Source organism: Carassius gibelio, chromosome A7 (genome assembly GCF_023724105.1).
Source record: "Carassius gibelio isolate Cgi1373 ecotype wild population from Czech Republic chromosome A7, carGib1.2-hapl.c, whole genome shotgun sequence".
NCBI classification, from domain to species: Eukaryota; Metazoa; Chordata; class Actinopteri; order Cypriniformes; family Cyprinidae; genus Carassius; species Carassius gibelio.
Window position 1 is genome coordinate 7,115,544 of NC_068377.1, and position 20,738 is coordinate 7,136,281.

Here is a 20,738-nt window from a genome sequence, read left to right on the forward strand (position 1 = left end):
AACATTTTATATGAACATATGTTATGGAATGTGTGTGGTGTATATGAATGTCAATTACAATATGTACCATTATGTTTTTTTGGACATAACAACATGGCAATACCAGTTTGGACAGAACCATGATTTATTTGCTCTTATGATAGCCATATGAAAGTAATTTTTTAAATAATAGATTACAATATTTTGTTGGCTGCTTAAAGTGATAGTTCACCCCCCCAAAAAATGATGTCATAATTTACTCACCATGAAGGTGAATTTAGTTCTTCATCTAAAAAACAAAATATTTGAAGAATGTTGATAGCCATTCTATAGAATGTAAAAAATACTATGGCTACAGGCAATTGTTTGGTTACCAACATTCATCAAAGTAAATTATTTTGTTTTAAACTGAAGAAAGACATCTATCTATCTATCTATCTATCTATCTATCTATCTATCTATCTATCTATCTATCTATCTTATACATAAATATTTATATACATGCATATCATGTCCTCTGTTGCAGTAATCTAAATATGTGTGTGTGTGTGTGTGTGTGTTTATGTACATTTTGTGTGACAGGGAATTACAGGATTTTTTTTTTTTTAATTAGGATTAAATATGACATGTATTACTCCACCATGGTGAAAGAAGCTTACAGTCACCTGTTTGCATGATTTATTTCCACAGATGAGGGTGACAGTGCATCAGCCAAAAGTGTGATCCACTGTATCCTACAATCCTCGAAGATAGAGCCAGAGTCTTTATCCAAGGACCGCTCAACAGATTCCGCATTCCTCACAGATACCATCTATTATCGTCTGACATCATCTCTGGTTTACTGACCCACTAACATTCCATGATAAATGCCTCCGACATAAAACACTCGACTAGTTACTGGTCATCTAGCAGATGCTTTTTCATGCAGAATTTTTTTCAGTGAACTATTTGTAGGGGCATTCTGCCTGGAGCAATTCAGGGGGTTAAGAGCCTCACTCATTACACATAATGAGGTCTCAGGAACTCTCATATTCTTGGGAAACACCAGATTAAATGAGCAATCAATATATATATAATGTAGTACAGTAGACCGAAGACAAATTTATAAAATGTCCTCCCAGATGTGGAACTGGTAGCATGACAATACAAATACAAAATGAATGTGAATCATACACTGAATACATATAAAATACAATTTCATGACCTGAAAATTCTTTTACCATAGAGCATAATTTGTAGACTAGTACTACATTTTGATGTACATCACATAACCAGCTCCATATATGGATTTTCTGATGGAGTAAACTTTCTGAGCACCTAATCTGGTAGCTACAGAATTGCACTTGCGATGCACTGAAAGAAGGTGTGTTGGATTTACATGATTTAAACTTGTAGCCTATGCATCAGTTAAGTAAAACAAACATAATTTGTTCACGAAACTTCAACTTCGCTTGACCAAATTAAGTAGTCTCAATGTGATTTTGCATGGATCCCAGGATTTAATTCATTCAATTTTGTATGCATTTTGTCACATAACTGAATTATAATACTTGCTAACAAACTGTTAGTGAGCAACAGCACTAATTAGCATGCTAAATGCTAAGTCTGCTCCCTAAGTAAAGCAGCAAAACACCAGTCCTCCACCAGTGCAATACAAGTCCTCACTCTACACAAAAGCTCCACTCTTCATCACAACGGTTTGGGAACTATAGGGAACTATAATTTCAGGGAACTAGTTAGAGCTAGATTTAGAACTAGAGCTAGTTACTTAGAACCAGTACACGCTGTGCAACATACAGTACAACTAATGTAAAAAACAAAACAACCTTTCCAGATTCACGTTCATCTGTTTCAAATGAAATTGAAAATGCTTTTAGTGCACTCACTGGGCATTTCACTTTGAAAATATCATGAAATGTGGAAAATTGGTTTTGAAGAGAAATCAAACAGTTTGATTAGGTATGTTTGAGTTCATATTGAAATATCGGATCTTTGATGACAAGACTCTAGTATCTTTAATTTCATAGCCATCAATGAGAAACAGTTGAGATGTTACACATAGACTGTCCTCTGCTGTCCACGGGGCCTATAGGGTCTCATTGTGATGTGTATTATTGTTTAATACAGGGCAGCACAGCTCTATTGACCTTTGGGGGTCATGGTGTCAGGATTGTTTAGTCTGCCTTTTTCTAACCATCCCTCAAGAGCCAGACGCAGAACTCGCACCTGACAAAAGCACAGAGAGACAGAGGACAAAGCATGATGGAAAAGTGGGAGCATGTAAACGCCACTTGTCAGCCTTCGAGTAAGGCTTTGTCACACATGAATACTGCAGTGGTGAAGATGGAGGATGTGTTGACATCTCAAGGTTACATAAAAGCCACCACACAATGCTTTCTCTTACAGCTATCTGTGTGGGAAAATTTCTAAAGCGTGTACACAAAACAATTTTTATTGATCACTTCTTTCTTCCATTTCTCCCTGAAATTAAGCTAACCCACTCATAAGGAAACTCCCACACACGGAGAACCCAACCCTAGTTTTCTCCCTTTTCTTTATTTGCTTTCTAAAAGATAACCTTTGCTCAATGTAATTTGTAGGTCAGATAGAAACAAGGAAATGAAGTTCACTGTAAGACAGTGAATCTTCTGTAGTCTTGATGGTAACTGCATTCTCATTTGGTCAGTCATATATTTATTGCATTTCATCTGAAAATGTCTAGGGTAGTACAATTCCATAATACAGATAAACACTAGGCAGTTCATGCTATGTGGTTGTTATAGTGTTATGGGTGTCAAGTTCTTATGATATTCTGAACTCGATGAATCAGGAACCTCCTTCAAATATGGCATATGTCTTCAAGAAGGTTCAGAATTGTTCAAATCCTTAAAGATGAAGTTTGCATTAGACAGCACCACTCAGTGCTCAGTTATGTGTGCTTTTGTCCATGTACACTAATGTCCTCTGCTCATCAAAGACATCCAGCAATCACCGCAAGCAATACAAAAACGGAGATCTACTTCACTGAACAGTTTCTGTCTTCCCTTCTCTCCGAAGCCCATTCATTAACCTCTGGACAGCCATTTTGCATTCTGTAATGGCTTCTTTATTGTTCTGCATTAGCTGTGTAATTAAAACAAAAGTGGGAAATCAATGCAAATCTAATTACCTTAACTTGTTTATGTCCATTATAGTCAGTGTGAAGAATCTCATCATGTGGCTTAGTCCTTTTATATTCCACAAGTGAACATTAAAACACTGAATTTATGACATGTACCACAGCTCAGTATTTTGATATGCCCAGCTTATGTGATTTCTTGCCACATATACATTAGGACATTTACATGCAGTTCAATTTTTAAATGGATATTATTCGAGTAACTGTGCTGTACTGCTCACACTGTTCTTAACTGAAAGAAAGCTTAAGGTTCATTATCCAAATCATCATGTTTAGCAGAAGAAATGTGGTTTATATAGGAGAGAGTGGAACAATGCACATTTACTCTATGCATCTTGGTGTGTGTTTTATCCATGTAAGTGCAGGTGGAATGTTGTTTTTGGGATAATAACCCTCAAACAAGGAATTATCAAGCTCAAGATGATGGTTCAGCAAACAAAATTGATAATTTGCTTGCGAAAGATTTCAGTGGAACAGTATATGTGTACTTGTTTCATGTATATTTATGTAAAAACAATAGGCAAGATCAACTAAATACTTGTGTTTTTATGTGTTCTTATGCTAGGCTGGTTACTGTTCTAAATGAAAAACTCTTACTCCACCTGCTGCTGGTGGTGTAACATTATCCTTTAACTGAGGATGTGTACTTTAGCACAGTATTTGGTAGTTTTTTTTTTGTTTTTTTTTTGCACATTTCCTTCCTTTACTTTATTTAATTAAATAATTAACTTGAATTATATTATAAAAATAATTTGATTTAAGTCAAATTTATGTCCCAAAGAGATTAAACTACTGTACCACAAAAAAGTTTTTCTTGCATTACAAATATTTTAACGATTTTTAGCTTTACATACCTTAATATCACCAGGAGAACAAGAAGAGACAAAGTGGGAAACTTTTATTTCAGTAGTTTGGCTGGTAGAAAAATATAAATATGATAAGCTGAATTCTGAGCAATTCTGGATTTACAGACTTTTTTCTGTGTACATCCTGAACAATAATGAGTGATATTCTCTATACAATAAGATTTCCTGCCTATTGAAAACAACAACAACAACAAACAGATTTAGGCAGAAACATTAAGACTTGAGTTCATCACAGTATTTTAGCTTTTTTAATGTCCTTATGTAGTGCTGTGCACTGTGTCACCTTAATAAGCTTGTATTTATATATTAATGTAAAGTACATCTACCCTCACACTTGCTAAAGGGAAAGATAATCTTTGTAAAGTCTGCCATTCACACACCCATAGAAGATTAAAAGCCAACTGTGTGTATATATATATATATATATATATATATATATATATATATATATATATATATATATATATATATATATATATATATATATAGCAGCCACAAAAAAATATATAAAAGGTAGACTGCTTTTCTATATATGACTGAAAAGCAGTCTGGAATTTGGTGGAAACCTCTAGAAGATGTTAGGTAGCAAACGGTAGGGCACGGCTGTGGTGTATCGCTCCCAGTCCTTGCCGTACTTGTTGCTACAGCGGTGCTCATCACGAATGCAGCGGTGCACCAGCAGGATGGTCATGTAGACGATGTAAAAATAAGGCAGCAAGTGCCCACCACAGCAGGCCAAGCAGTACGCCAGAGAGCCCATCAGGTCGCCCGTGTAGTTCATGTGACGAGCCACCCCCCAAAACCCAGAGGTCATCAGTTTGCTCTTGTGAATCCCGCCATCGGACGATCGTGGGCTTCTTACCCCAGATTTTGCAGTTACCCTCTGTACGACGGAAAAAGTCTTTCTGGTGGTTGGTTGAGCGGAAGATGTAGTAGCCCACCAGACCCAGGATGAGGACACCTGCAGCATGAGGCGTAGATAGCTGGATGGGGTTGTAAACCAAGTAAAGGCCCTAAAGAACAAGAACATGACATAAACAGCATTTCTCCTACTGAAATCAATGAAGCTGTGTATGCGGTAAAATAGTGAGTCCAGGACTGTAGATGCCACATCCAACACAAATCAAGGCCAGGAAATACTGCTCAGATACACACCTGTAGTGTGTAGAGGAAAGGAAGCCACACACAGTCTCCCCAGCCCAGGTACCAGCCAAAGTGATCATGGCAGATGTCTATAGTCTTGAGGTACCAGGCTTCGTTCCAGAAGAAGTCTAACACATAGAAGGCCTTAGAGAAGAAAAGGGTCAAAGTTGTGATAAGAGGTAGTGATGGAAATAATATGGATGAAATGAAAAACACTATATGAATTAAATACAGTTGCTGAATCTAGACAGTATGAGCAATAGCACTAATAAGCTGTTTTATAGTGCCACCAAGTGACTACATGACTCACTTGAAAAACATTGACCAGGATCATAGAGTTTGTCACATATCCATACAACTCCTGCTGTTTAGCAGCGTAGGATAAGTTAATCAGGGTCCACGCCACGATACCGTTGAAGAAAAGCTTAAAGTCAAACCATTTTCCTATACGAGGGTTGAACTCAATTCCCATCATGTAGTTGTAGAAGATGTTGCCTGTGAATTTGCTGCAAATCAAGCAAGAGTAAGACAGAACCTATTTAGTGTGTGCATGTTTTGTTGTTGTTGTACGCCCTTCACCAACCCTAACCCTAACCCTCACAGGAAACTTTGTGCATTTTTAATTTCTAAAAAAAAAAAAACTAATTCTCTATGATTTATAAAAAAATGTAATTGAAAAATGGGGACATGGGTTATGTCTCATAAGTCACCCTCTCCTTGTAATACCTGTGTCATACCCATGTCATTATACAGAGTTGTGTCCTGATATGTCACAAAAACAAGAGCACACACACACACACAAACACACGCACACACACATATAGTTTTCCAACACACCTCTTCCAACTCAAAACCAAGTTTGAGATGTAAATTGAATGGGCCTTACCTCTGTTGTTACTATAGTGGGTATTTAAAGTGAACATTCTCCTATTACAATTAAACCATTTTGAGATGCAAAAAAATCTTCAGATCTTTTCCACATTTAAAGTAACATTGAAACCAGAAAAATGTATGTAATAAACAGATTTTCTTTAGAAAAAAGAAAATAAAAACCTAAAATTACCTGGTTGCATAAGTGTTTATGTAGCATGGTACTCTGTTTTTGAATTAATCAATCACATGTGGTTTTTTTTTTTTTTTTTGGATGAAGCCATGGGGTGCACATAGCTTATAAAGGATGTGTGTGTTGTTCTTGTTTGAATTCTGTTGATTTCAATATTACATTTCAAAGCTTCAGTTAAACAGAGATGTGTAGACTTTTTTATATACCCATACGCACAGTAAATAATAAAAATATGTTTTCGTACCAATCCTCTGGGTTGGTAGGGAACAAATACGCCTTAATGAAAGCCAAAGTGGACACAGCATAGCCGAGGATGTTGGTGCACCATAAGAGAGGGATCCAGTTATCAATGATGACGGTTGGTGAAAACCAGCGGAAGTATTGAGCATTAGCCACTCATAAAACATGAGTGATTATCCAGCACTGCAGACCGTTGACTTCATACTTATTAATAAGACCTGAGAGAAAGCAACACATTATATTAGATGAATTTAATATGGTACATTTTACCACGCAAACCAACAGCGAAGGAGTCAATTACATGAATACATATGCATCTCGTAAAAAAAAAAAAAAAAAAAAAAAAAAAAAAAAAAAAATATATATATATATATATATATATATATATATATATATATATATATATATATATATATATATATATATATATATATATATTACAACTTTGGAACATAATATATGCAAATTTATCATTATGGCAAATGACTGATGTCTTTTTTTACCTGCTGGTGTTCGAGCACCATCCTGCACTCCTCCCACATAACCTGGAAGAATCTTATGCATGATATCTGGCACACACATGTACAGCACCACCTAGTGTAGACACAACCAAATCACACAATTCTAGTCCAAAACCATTCAAATATGTCTCACTACAAATGTTATTTCGTATTTATTCTTATGCAGTTCTGCACCTGAAATGTGACCCAGATTGCGTAGATCTTGGCAGCAGCCCATGTGAAAGAAGGGGCACGGTTCCAGATGGTGAGCAGGGTGGTGTCGCCGTTGTAGAGGTCCAGTAATGGGTGGCTGATGGAGCACTGGTACGTCACATGCCATGATGAAGAAAAAGACGATGAAGGGGGCAAAGCACAGCAGCAGAATCACACCTGTCAGAGAGAACCAATCCACCTCCCTACACAGATCAACAGATTGGTAATATGAGTCAAAATAGGATATTTGGAGTTGCAAATGGCTGTTGTCATTCTGTCATTAGATTACAACTTTGGAACATAATTTATGCATCTTATTTCTGTTTTTCAATTATTACAAAATAAAATAAGAAACACAATTAATAAATACCATTAACAAAGATTCTTGCATTATTCGTTAGTTTACTAATTATTATACAGTTAATTAATTAATTTATATACTATTTGTCACGAAACTTTGATACATATAATTTTGTATGTGAATCTACAGTTCATGTGTGCCTGGTCTGTTTAGCAATAGCTCATAAAAAAAATAATAATATTAATAATTTACGAATGTCTTTTAAAATCTGTACAACTTTGCTCCCTCTTTGCAACACAAAAGGATGTATTTACAGCAGAATGTCCAAGGAGCTTTTTGTCAAAACAGTAAAAGTGAATGATGAGAACAGCTGTCAATCAAGATTTTTCATGAATACTGTCTTCGTTTCTGTTTATTCTTCACACAAAGCTATTTTATAGTTTTAGAAAACTTGGAATAATGTCATATGGACTACTTTCTACTTTCACAACTTTGGATTTTTTATTTTTTGGTTGGAGTGGGGGCTTCTTAATGATGCTATACATCACTTTATTTTTAAAGTGTCGAAAGCAAGACCCATTTCAGATGGTTTATATATAACAAAATAATAACAGTGGTTATATATAAACATATTTTGAATGTATAATCACAATTATTGTTAGTGGCTGTACAGTCAGAGCAGATGTTTACCATGCTCTTCCCCACTGCACTGGTGCCTCTGCATGGTCTTTCACCCCAGCCCGGGCTCCATTGGAGCTGCCCTTATGGTGTTTTCTCACAGCGTCGGCTGTCTTCATGATGTCTGAGGGAGTGAGATTTAAAAAGCACAGAGAAAGAGAAAAAGAGCATAAAAATAACCCCTGAGATGGTAAACAAGTCTCTAGCATGAGCGTATAAGAGGAGAAGAAAGTGCACTGCAGATAACAGATAACAAACAGAAGATCTAGGTGTTATATAAGTTCATGGTTTTAATTAATGATTATAACATAACTTATCACATATAATCTCAGAACCAGGCCTGGGTTGTTTCCTTAAGTATGATGTTAAGTATGAAGTATATAATGTTATCTTTCCAACTGTGAGGTTGTTAATTTTGTGCTTATGTTATGCAAGCAAAGACAGATGCTCTGCATGAATCTATTTTCAGTTTATGAATTTTCAGTCCACTGAAAACTCTTCTTGTCTCTTATTATAGGCACATTAACAAATATGCATATGAATAACACCAAGATACAGTAAATGTTCCACTCAGCATTATATGGTTTAAAATATGCAATATCATAATAATTTATGCAACAAAAGAGCATACAGTATAACAGCATCAATAATAAGGTGCATAGGACAATGCTGACTAAACATGCTGAAAAAATGATGATCTAAACAAAATCTATTTCAGTTACAACATAATTTTCACTAGAAAAATTATCCTAATATATATTTTTAAAAAGTGTCCTTGTTCACCAAGAAGACAACATTATCACTAAAGATAGTGTTTGAGATGAAATATCAGGCACCAAGGTAAATATTCTTATCGTACTTCATTAACAATCAAGCTCTAATTTTATCAAATCCAAATAAAATTTTATTTGAAGGTATTTAGGGTACATTAAATGCTTGTTAGTTATGCAATATATATATATATATATATATATATATATATATATATATATATATATATATATATATATATATATATATATATATATATATATATATATATATTAGTGGTGTCAAAATTAGCGCGTTAACGCATTCGATTAATTTGAAATATTTAACGCGTTAAAAAAAAAATAACGCAATTAACGCGGTTGCAGTTTTTTTTTATTTCCAGTTGTGGCCTATGTGTGTTCAACGTGCAAAGAAATATGGATAAGACCAAGGAAGGACTTTTAGACGGAAAGTTTCAGTATAAAACTCTGCCGGATTATTACTCTTCAGTCTGCCACAAGAAACATTACTCTTCATTCAGTCTGCCACAAGAAACAGCAACATTAAAATCATGAACTCAAATGTCATTGTTTAAAAAAAAAAAAAAAAACAATGACTGTAACAGTGCGTAAATCAGACCTTTCTGTAATGCTAACGTTAATAAGCTTAAACGAAAATAACGAAATAATTGTGTAGCGGAGTATTTTTTGTACACAGTGCCGCGAACTGTCAATCACTCCTGTACGCGTGCATCACTGTCCTCCTCAGCTCCTGCAACTTGCACTCTCTCTCTTCATCAAGCTTTAAAACAAAAAGGGGACAAAAAGATCATATTGTCTTTGTGCATAGGCTATAGATTAATTAGATAAATGAATATCTAAATTTGTGCCTTGCCGTCTACGGTATTTTTTTAGAACTTAGAAAAAAGATGCTGCAGCCAATGAACAGCCAGCGGGGGCTGCAGGACGACTCAACCTCCGCAGACAGTTTTTAATGTTTATCAGACAATAAATACAAAAGATTTTGCTTTAGTATAACTCACAACGAGTTTCACACACCTTCTCCGGCCACGTTAAGTTGTTGACACTTAACAGTGGGAAAAGCGACACATGCGCTATTCACTTGTATAACTTAAGGGTGAATGGGTAATGTAGTTTCTGCTCTGGGTGGGATGAATTAGGAAGCTTGCATTGTGAAGGGCGCTCTGAAAATCGGCAGTGCAGGTAAAAGATTAAAACCTCTATTAAAACAGATGTCCAAATGAGCGTACCGGTACGCTACAAGCACGTTCTGGGCGCACGGAGAGGTGGCGGTACGCTCAAGAGCTATATTTGGAAGTGGCGGTACTGAGTACCGGTGAGTACCGGCCCACTTAAAGCACTGGCAATGACTATACTTTGGAATTTTTTTGCAGTCCACTTAGAATTCAACATGGAAATTATTTTTGTTTTTTATGGCATTGATTGTTTTGAAATTCAAATGGTACTTACATGCCTGTGTTTTTATTTTTGTAATAAATATGGCTTTCAAGCCAACAGTTAATTTGGAGGATATTGATGGTTTATTGCAGGTATGTTGTTTACATGAGCAAATCTGTGTTACAAGTTAAACAAAAATTCCAATAAACAATCATATTTGAATTTAAATAGTTTCTTTGTCTTGAGTTTACATTAATTATTTACATTTTACATTTACATATCCAAAAAGTTTCAGTCTTTTAATTGCGATTAATCGCGATTAATTTAAAAAAATTGTGCGATTAATTAGTTAATTTTTTTTTAATCGATTGACAGCACTAATATATATATTAGTATATATATTAGATATACAACTGTATCTAAATATACAACTGTATCTAAATATCTATATATACAACTGTATCTAAAAAGTGAGATATCACAAAACGCTTACAGTAATAGAGACTGATGCTGCGCCACTTCACGCTGCCCAGGTGTTCACAGTGACGTAACGAGCAAAGTGGAGCTCTGGCCGAGCTCTAACTCCACCCACAAGTTACGTAATGACCATACATCCAATCAGAGACAGAAGGAATCCATACTCGTGTCTGGACTGGACTGGACTGGACTTTGAAGGCAACTTGACAAGAATACTTAAAAGTAGGTTCGGTTTCTTCACCTGCGATTTGTAAACAGTAAATAACATTACTAAAGGTTTTATGATCTTAAAGTGATCTCGTATCATTTTAGTTCTACTTTATTGTCCAAAACAGGCATTGAGATTGCCAAACAGAGAGGAGCCAAGTACAGACTGGGACCAGAGCTAGAAATCTGGTAATAATGTCACTCACAGACTAGATATTTAACGAATATGACATGCATTTGTACAATGGAGAATGCATGCATGCATATATATATAATATAATATAATATAATATTTATATTTATATTTATATTTATATTTATATTTATATTTATATTTATTTATATATAATAGTTTTTTGTGTTCCTTCACAAATCTTTCATATATATCAGTGGTTATGGCTGTTCAGATCATTTCTACGAGTCCGACACCCTGCTCCATTGTTTCCAGGTTTTGAAGTCGCTCTTGGAGTCTCCTTTGACCTAAGACATCATCTGTGATGTGGGAATGTAGGTGAAATTGTTTAAAACATTAGGAAATATAAAAAAAGTATATGGTTTCTAATGCATTTAACTTCACTTTCATTTGCTCTTTCCACAGGCCTGTTATGCAATGTTCGATACAACTGCAGAGTCATTTTCTTGAATAAGTAAGATATTACTGTAGTACAGCATTAAAAAGCATTTGCATTACTGCTTATGATCAGATAATTACAATAATGCAATATATATAATTATATCTTATATATATTTTTATATTTGACAGAAAGATACTGTTAATTCGTCCTAAAATGCTCTTGGCTAATAATGGCAACAACAGGGAATTTCGATGGTTTTCACCTTGGAGTCGACCCAGGTATATTCCATGATATATTGGTTAAATCTTCGGGTCATTTGCCTTGCAACATCTTTAATAATCTTTGATAAATGATAGATCACATATGAAATAAATTGCGTTGCAGATATGTTGAGGAGCACTTTTTACCCAGAATGATACATGATAATAATATTTTCTTGTATTCTCTAATTATAAAGCTCAATTATTATTGGTATTTAATTTTTAATAATGGTTCTTAATATTAACTTGCTGATTTGGTGCTCATGAAACCAGCTAAACAAACTATATAAAAAAAAAAAAAATAAATAAAATGTCTGTGGTTCTTTTAATTGTGATGATTTTGGCTAACATTTAACAAAATCCCACCAATCTCAACAAATTAGAATACTTCATTAGACCAATAAAATAATAATAATAAAAAATATATATTTAGTGCATTGTTGGCCTTCTGGGAAGTATGTTAATTTACTGTACATGTACTCAATACTTGGTAGGGGCTCCTTTTGCTTTAATTACTGACTTAATTTGGCATTGCATTGAGGTGATCAGTTTGTTGCACTGCTGAGGTGGCGTGGAAGCCCAGGTTTCTTTGACATTGGCCTTCAGCTCATCTTGATGCCTTGACCCCGGCCTCAGTCCTTTCCTTGTGAAGTTCACTCAAATTCTTGAATACATTTTGCTTGACAATCCTCATAAGGCTGCAGTTCTCTCGCTTGGATGTGCGTCTTTTTCTTCCACAGTTTTTCCTTCCACTCAACTTTTTGTAAACATGCAGCACTCTGTGAACAGCCAGTCAGCTTCTTTGGCAATGAATGTTTGTGTCTTACCCTCCTTGTGAAGGGTGTCAATGATTGTCTTCTGGACAACTGTCAGATCAGCAGTCTTCTCCATGATTGTGTAGCCTAGTGAACCAAACTGAGAGACTTTTGAATTTTGAAGGCTCAGGAAACTTTTACAGGTGTTTTGAGTTGATTAGCCGATTGGCATGTGACCATACTCTAAATTATTGAGATTATTATTATTGAGTGAATTGGTGGGTTTTTGTCACATGTGAGCCAAAATCATCACAATTTAAATGACTTAAACTACTTCAGTCTGTGTGCATTGAATTTATCTAATACACGAGTTTCATAATTTGAATTACTGAAATAAATGAACTTTTCTACGAAATTCTAATTTATTGAGAAGCACCTGCACTGCCATTCAAAAGTTTGGCAAAAGAATGGGGCAGCAGTGACTCAGTGGTTCATGTAGGTTGTCTACAAACCGGAAGGTTGGTGTTTGTATCCCCGGCTCAACCTGACTAAGTGTTGAGGTGTCCTTGAGCAAGACACCTAACCCCAGCTGCTCCCGACGAGCTGGATGGCGCCTTGAATGGCTGACACTGCAGTCGGTGTGTGAATTAATGTGTGAATGGGTGAATGTGAGGCAAATTGTAAAGCGCTTTGGATGGCCATGTGGTCTGTTGAAAGCGCTATATAAATGCAGTCCATTCCATTCCATTCCATAAGTAAGATAAAAATAAAATAATAAAATAAATAAATGAATACTTTTATTCAGAAAGGATGCGTTACACTGATCAAAAGTAACAGTAAATACATTTTTGTAATGTTAGAAAAGACTTTATTTCAAATAAATTTTGTTCTTTTACATTTCTGTTCATGAAAGAATCCTAACAGAGAAGGAATCCAGAAATATTTAGCAACAAAAACTGTTTTCAATATTGATAAAAATAAGAACAATTATTAATAACTACGTACCAGAAATAGTCATACTCTTAATTATTCGTATTCTATATATGTATATTTGCAACGACACATTATTTGCCATAAATGGTAATCTCAGCTGTCCTCACTGATAGACCACAGTGCCGTTTGGAGATGGGGTGCTGTCCACCAAGGACAACTGCTTAGGGAGTGAGATTTGTGCTGAGCTGTGGAGCCCCAGGAGGTGATACTCTGCAAACAATGATCTCATCAATACTGTATGAATGCCAGATTATTGTTTTTTAATTAATTACTACTATACTGTTCTTTAAATCCTTTCTTAACCTCCTGCAGAGAACATTTAGACATGTTTTTTATGTTATGCTATAATCTGGTGAAATAAAACATGCATGCAGTTCCATAATTGCTTTTCTTTTAAAAGTTTAACTAACTTTTACTTCTTCCTTTAGTCCACATGTTGACATGGGTTTAGATGGTATTGAGATCTTTACCAATTCCTCTGCAAGCTACCATGAGCTAAGGCTGACCACAGGGTGAATTTGGTCAAATCTGCCACCACTAAGGTAAACAGATTATATATATGTATATAAATATTTCAGAATGACTTAAATCATGTTAACATGTAATAACATTTTACAATACCACTGTAAGTACTGTATTTATGATCAAATAAATAGGCTACAGCTGTTTTTCAAAAACATCTTTCAACAACTTCAGTACATATTATTAATGAATCCAATTATAAGTGGCCTTTGGAAAGCTAGTGTTGACAATGAGCCTTATATATAGAATGTGTTTGTTTCAGAGTGGAGGGATCTATCTATTTGCCAATCAGAAGGGCTGTGATGGAGACCGTCTGTACTACGACGGGTGTGCTATGATTGCCATCAATGGAGATATTGTTGCCAGAGGAGCGCAGTTCTCACTTGAGGATGTAGTATGTGGCAGTTCACACTTACTTGAATACTGAATACTTGAATATTGAATACTTGAATAAGTGACTGTGATTGATCAGATAGATTTCTTCTGACTTGCAGGAGTTTGTCACAGCCACTCTTGATCTGGAAGATGTTTGCAGCTATCGAGGAGAGAGGTGTCACCCACACATGGTGAGCAACATTAAAAGACATCAGAGTCTAAAGTGACAAAACATGCTTTAAATATTTTTCTTACTGCGCAGGAATATGAGCACAGTGTAATGATAAACTTCCTAATCATCCGGAAGAAGGAGGTGGGAACCGGTGCACAATCAAAATGAAACTTTAATATTCAAAATAAACACAAAACAGCGTACCAGCCCCTCGCGGACGACTGGTGCGCATAAATAAAAAGCAAAACATAAAATATGGTCCAGGCCTGGTCCTCTCTCGTCCTTAACTATAGTCGCTCCAGTTTTATATCCTTCCATCTCCTACGTGGGACTCAAGACCGGCAGTGGGGCGCAGGTGCAGCTCATCTCCAATCACTACACCTGGCCTCACTCCTCGTTCCCACGCCTCTCGGCCCCGCCCCACTCGCCACACACAGACCTTATCAGAGGATCAAAACGGACTTCTCTCTGTCTGACTGTGGTGACAGGTGTCTTCCCACACACCAGCCTGTGGAGTGGATTTTCCACACGCCAGAAGAAGAGATCAGGTAACTTAAATGGGGGGGTTCACCAACACAAAACCTAGATGGATACACTTAAAGGAATAGTTCACCCAAAAATACTTATTTGCTGACAAGTTACTCTCCCTCAGGACATCCAAGATGTAGATGACTTTGTTTCTTCATTAGAACAGATTTGAAGAAATGTTGCATTACATCACTTGCTCATCAATGGATCCTCTGGAGTGAATGGGTGCCGTCAGATTAAGAGTTCAATCATCTTATAAAAACATCACAATAATCCACAAGTAATCCACACAACTCCAGTCCATCAGTTAATGCGTTGTGAAGTGAAAAACTGCATGTTTGTAATAAACAAATCCAACATTAAGGCCTTTTAACTTTCAACCATTTAACTTTAAACACTTAAAGTTTACACTTCCTCCAATTAAAAAAGTCTGTTACTATTAAAAAAAGCTGTATGGATTCTCATTTTGATGGCACACATTGGTGAGCAAGAGATGTAATGCTTAATTTCTCCAAATGTGTAACGATGAAGAATCAAATCAAAATTTTCAGAAATTCTACTTTCATATAAAAACTTTTGTAAATGTGCACACATAATGGGGTACAAATGACGAAGACCACACTTAAATGTTTTATGTTTTTGTCCCCCTGAAATAAACAGAACGTTTAATGATTTTTGAACACTTTAAAACATTATATAGTATAGATATATAAAGAATAAAAATCTTTATATATATATATATATATATATATATATATATATATATATATATATATATATATAATTAGTTTAAAAAAAAACAACAAAAAAACAATACAAACTAGAAGCATTTTCACTTGTGGATAACTCTTTATTTTCATATTGCAGCAACAAATATGTTTTGCTGCTCTCTAGTGGAGCTGTACAGTAATACACCATCAAACGCTCATTTGTGTAAACATTAATCGCATAAACCCAGTTATGACTTAAAGCGCAGTCAGTTATTACAACTGCAAATATATTTACTTTTTGGTATATTTTATTGGTGCAGCATTCATAAAATCAATTATTCCATGTTTATTTTGGGTGTTCTTTCAGTCTTGGTCCTGCCTGTTGGTTATGGGACTACTTAAGGAGTGGACAGGTGTGTTTCTTTATTCTATTGTGGAGGTAAATATCATATAATATAATAATATGTTCATATTGTGCTGAATTACTGCAATTTAATAAAACTTGGTGTTTGTTTTCTTACCATTCTTCTTAGCTAATATCTTTATTTGAACGTTTATGCTTATGGTCATAAATGTGACGATATAGGACATCTTTAGCTAACGAGATTTGTGTGTTTTGTTGTTTTCAGGCTGGGTTCCTCCTTCCTCTTAGTGGTGGTGTGGACAGTTCATCCACTGCCTGCATTGTGTATTCCATGTGTGTGCAAATCTGCCAAGCTGTCAAAGATGGAAGATGAAGTCAAACACACACACACACACACACACACACACACACTCACACACACACCAGCTCTTCAGAACATAAGAACCAGCTAATTTAAAGCTTACCCTCTAAAAATGTTTCCCATTCTTGTCAGATTATCAGGTGCTGGAGGATGTGCAGCGGGTGGTCAGTGATTCGTCCTACAGGCCCAAGGACCCACAAGAGCTGTGTGGACGCCTGTGGAGGACATGAAATCTAGTCAAAAGTCAATTAAGACTTGTTTAATTTGTCTTTAAATCTCTGGTGCTCACCAAGGCTGTGTTTATTTGATGGAAATTACAGTAAAAATAGTAATGTTGTGGAATATTATTGCAGTTCAAAAAGAGCTGTTTTTTTTTTAATACATATTTTTTAAATGCAATTTATTTCTGTGATGGCAAAACTGAATTTTCAGCATCATTACTCTAGTCTTCAGTGTCACATGATCCTTCAGAAATAATTCTGATATGCTGATTTGGTGCTCAAGACACCAGTGCTCTTCTTATTATTACTAGTGCTGAAAACAGTTTTGGTGCTTAAAATTATTGTTGAAACTGTTATATATAACACCATCCAAAATTATGGATAAAAAAATTTAATTAATACTTCTATTCAGTAAGTCTGCATTAAATTGACATTAAAGACATTTCTAATATTACAAAATATTTATATTTGAAATAAATGTTGTTTTGAACTGTTCATCAAAGAAACCTGCAAAAGACTTTTCAAAGTTTCCATAAAGATATTGAGCAGCAAAAACTGTTTACAACATCGATTATAATAAGAACCATGATTAATAATTGCACAACGGTAATTTATAATTAAGCACCAAATCAGCATATAAGAATGATTTGACTCTGAAGACTGGAGTAATGGCTGCTGAAAATTCTGTTTTACCAACACATTAATAATAATAATGAATATAATATAATTATTCCAATTATAAATTAATTGTAATAATATTACAGTATTATTTGATTATTATAAAAAGTAATTTATTTATATAAAAAAATTACATTTAAAATTAAAATTTTTATCTGTTCTCCGCTCAGCAATCACCTAAATATCAATATTGACATGGCAGTAAAAGGCATGCTGGGAATCTTTTTTATGGTCACAGGGAAGTGGCCTCAGTTTCGTGCTAATGGAGGAAGTGCCAGAGAGAACCTGGCACTGCAGAACGTACAGGTACAGCCCCTATCAGACACTGATGCTATTAATAAATGTAGGATTTTTTTATTAGTGACTTTTAATATATTTGTCTGCAAAGAATACATTGAATACTTTGGTTGACCACCATGAGAGTCTCAGAAATACTAATAATTTGGAAACCTATTACCTACTCAGTAACATTCCTTGCATGTACAGTACTAATATTGTTACATATGGTTGCTGGTGGACATTTTAATATGTTGATCATTTCATGTTGATCATTTCAGATCTTTTTATATGGTTCTTATATGATCCATGACATCACAAAAGCGCGGGCTTGACTAAGCAGTTTCTGTCGAAGTAATGCTGATTTGCTGTTTTTTTTATTATGCAATTTGCTTGCACTGTAACACAACCACCACCATTTTCACAGAAAAATATAGCAGTTAGTCACCCCAAGCGTCAAACGAGTTGCAAATTTGCTGAGTTAAGGTTCTACCTTCTGTTACGTCCCTATTTCTCAAACAGAACTAACATAGTAACATTATGCAACTCTTTCCGGGAAACGGCTTGTGCTTTAGATTAACAAAGTAATGCTTGATTAGAACCTATTTAAGACAATTAGATATACTGTGCATGATGTCACAGCTTTGAAAGTACTATGATGTGCTCTTAAAAGTAATGTAATCACTTAAAAGTTTGCAAAGAAGTAAATAGCAGTTTGACTGCTCTGATAATATATACTCACACAAGATAGAGACCCTAGTCATATCAGTAGCCTAGAAAAAGTATAAACCAGTATAAGCAATTATAAAGGGAACATTTTCGGTTCAATTAAAAAAAAAAAATCAGAATAGTGCTTTTCACACACACACAAAAGAAAATACTGCAACTGTTCCTTAACAGCATAATTGCCCTAAGACAGTAGTGAGCAGAAACTAGGGGCAAATAATAAAAAAGCATCCTCAAATTATATGTGCATATTTTATTTTATTTTATTTTATTTTATCAAAAACTAGGCCCATTAAAAGAATCAAATAATCATGATTAGTCTTGGGATTTCCAGCTTGTCTTTATAAAGCAAAATTAAATGGTAATAATATTGAATATATTAACATGTTATTTTTGACAAGACACTACGATTTTTGTTTTAATAATTATCTTTTATTTTTTTCACAAACTCCCTAATGCACCCTTGCAAACCCCAGAGGATATGTGCTAAGTTTAATTTTTTTAACATTTCACTACATTAGTTAACATGCAATTAACTAAAATGAGTTAATGCACTGTGAACTAATATGAACTTTTACATTTTTATTGACTAACATTAATAAAGGTAATAAATGCTAAAATAAATTACTACTGTAGTTCATTTTAGTTGATGCATTAACTAATGTTAACAAATGAGATCCTTTTGAATCTGCAAGTCTGATGCATGTGTGTGTATGTTTACTCCAATACAGGCTCGTATCAGGATGATTTTGGCCTACCTCTTTGCTCAACTGTGTCTGTGGGCTCAGGGAAAACCTGGTGGTCTCTTAGTTCTTCGCTCAGTTTTTCCACTAGTTTTTAGTGGAATGAAAATATAAAACACATTATATTTATACATTTATTATTCTATACATACAATGTATAATATTTTGTAGTAAATAAATCAGTGTTGGATTTGTAACTGAGTGGAAGGAGAACCTGTTTGACGTCTGATGTTTTTGCAAAGTACTGTGTACATTTATGTTTTAAAATTTATGTATGCATTAAAATTTGTATTTATTTATTTCTTCTTTTTTTTAAATGTTAAATGTGTATACAGTATATTATAAGTTATCCTTATTTTATAGGGTGTGTTTACTTTGCTTCTGTGCCTTTTGTTCCATCACTATGTGCATGCAGACAGATTTTACAGCTTTGAGACCTTATACACGTGTCTCTGTGTTTCCTTCCCACAGGCCGACATGGGAATGACTTACTCAGAGCTGTCTGTGATTGGCAGACTCAGGAAGATCTCTAAGTGTGGCCCATACAGCATGTTTTGCAAGCTGATACACTCATGGAAAGAGACCTTCTCTCCCTCACAGGTCAAACATACCCTGACCTTACAGTACTCATACTGCCTGATACTTTTAAAAGCAGTAAAAATACTAATATTTGACCTTCATTATTTTATGACCAGTAGGGTAACTTTGTCCCATGCTTTGTGCAAATGCAATTTTTTGGTATTTTGGCTACTAAAGTGAAACATTTCTTTAGGATGTACTCAATCAACAGACATAAGATGACAACAGTAACACCCTATTATCATGCTGAAGACTACAGTCCTGATGACAACCGCTTTGACCTCCGTCCTTTCCTTTACTACATGCAGTGGCGCTGGCAGTTCCGCTGCATCGACAATGAGGTCAGCAGATCTACAGAACAATGTCTATGTCTATGTACATGTTTGTCTGAAGCTGTCTGTAAATTGTTTTAATATTTGTATGAAATCCATTCTGTTTTCTGTTGTACAGGTGGCTATGATGGAGTGATATGGAAGGTCTAAGCACAGCTGATATCAGAGCCATTGATTCTTCCTTGGTCCAAAGATTCATCTCGGCCACTGATGTGATATTAGACTCTCAGCAGTTCTCTACACTCTCTCTGTGTAGCTGCACATGCACTGCAGCTTGATACACTTACTAATATTCTTGTTTTTAGTAGGATGTATAAATCCTAAACAATGTCTTCAGTTACGTATGTTCACATTATAATGCAAATATTCAAGTTCATGATTATTGATATACTGTATGGTAATGGTTATTTGAAAATAAAACAATATATATGAAATGTTCATATGCAGTAACTGATAAATTATTTTAGAATCTTAGTGCTAGATGTCCTGTGAACTGTAAGTGAAGAATTTGTCAAGAAACAACCATAATAGTCCAGATCAGCTCAAGTGTGTATA

General features: G+C 34.9%; 2 pseudogenes; one reads left to right on the forward strand and one right to left on the reverse strand.

The window, feature by feature from the left end:
* Positions 1–4,591: 4,591 nt before the first annotated feature.
* Positions 4,592–8,280, reverse strand: LOC128016290 (7-dehydrocholesterol reductase-like; annotated as a pseudogene).
* Positions 8,281–10,931: 2,651 nt separating this feature from the next.
* Positions 10,932–20,319, forward strand: LOC128016386 (glutamine-dependent NAD(+) synthetase-like; annotated as a pseudogene).
* Positions 20,320–20,738: the final 419 nt, after the last annotated feature.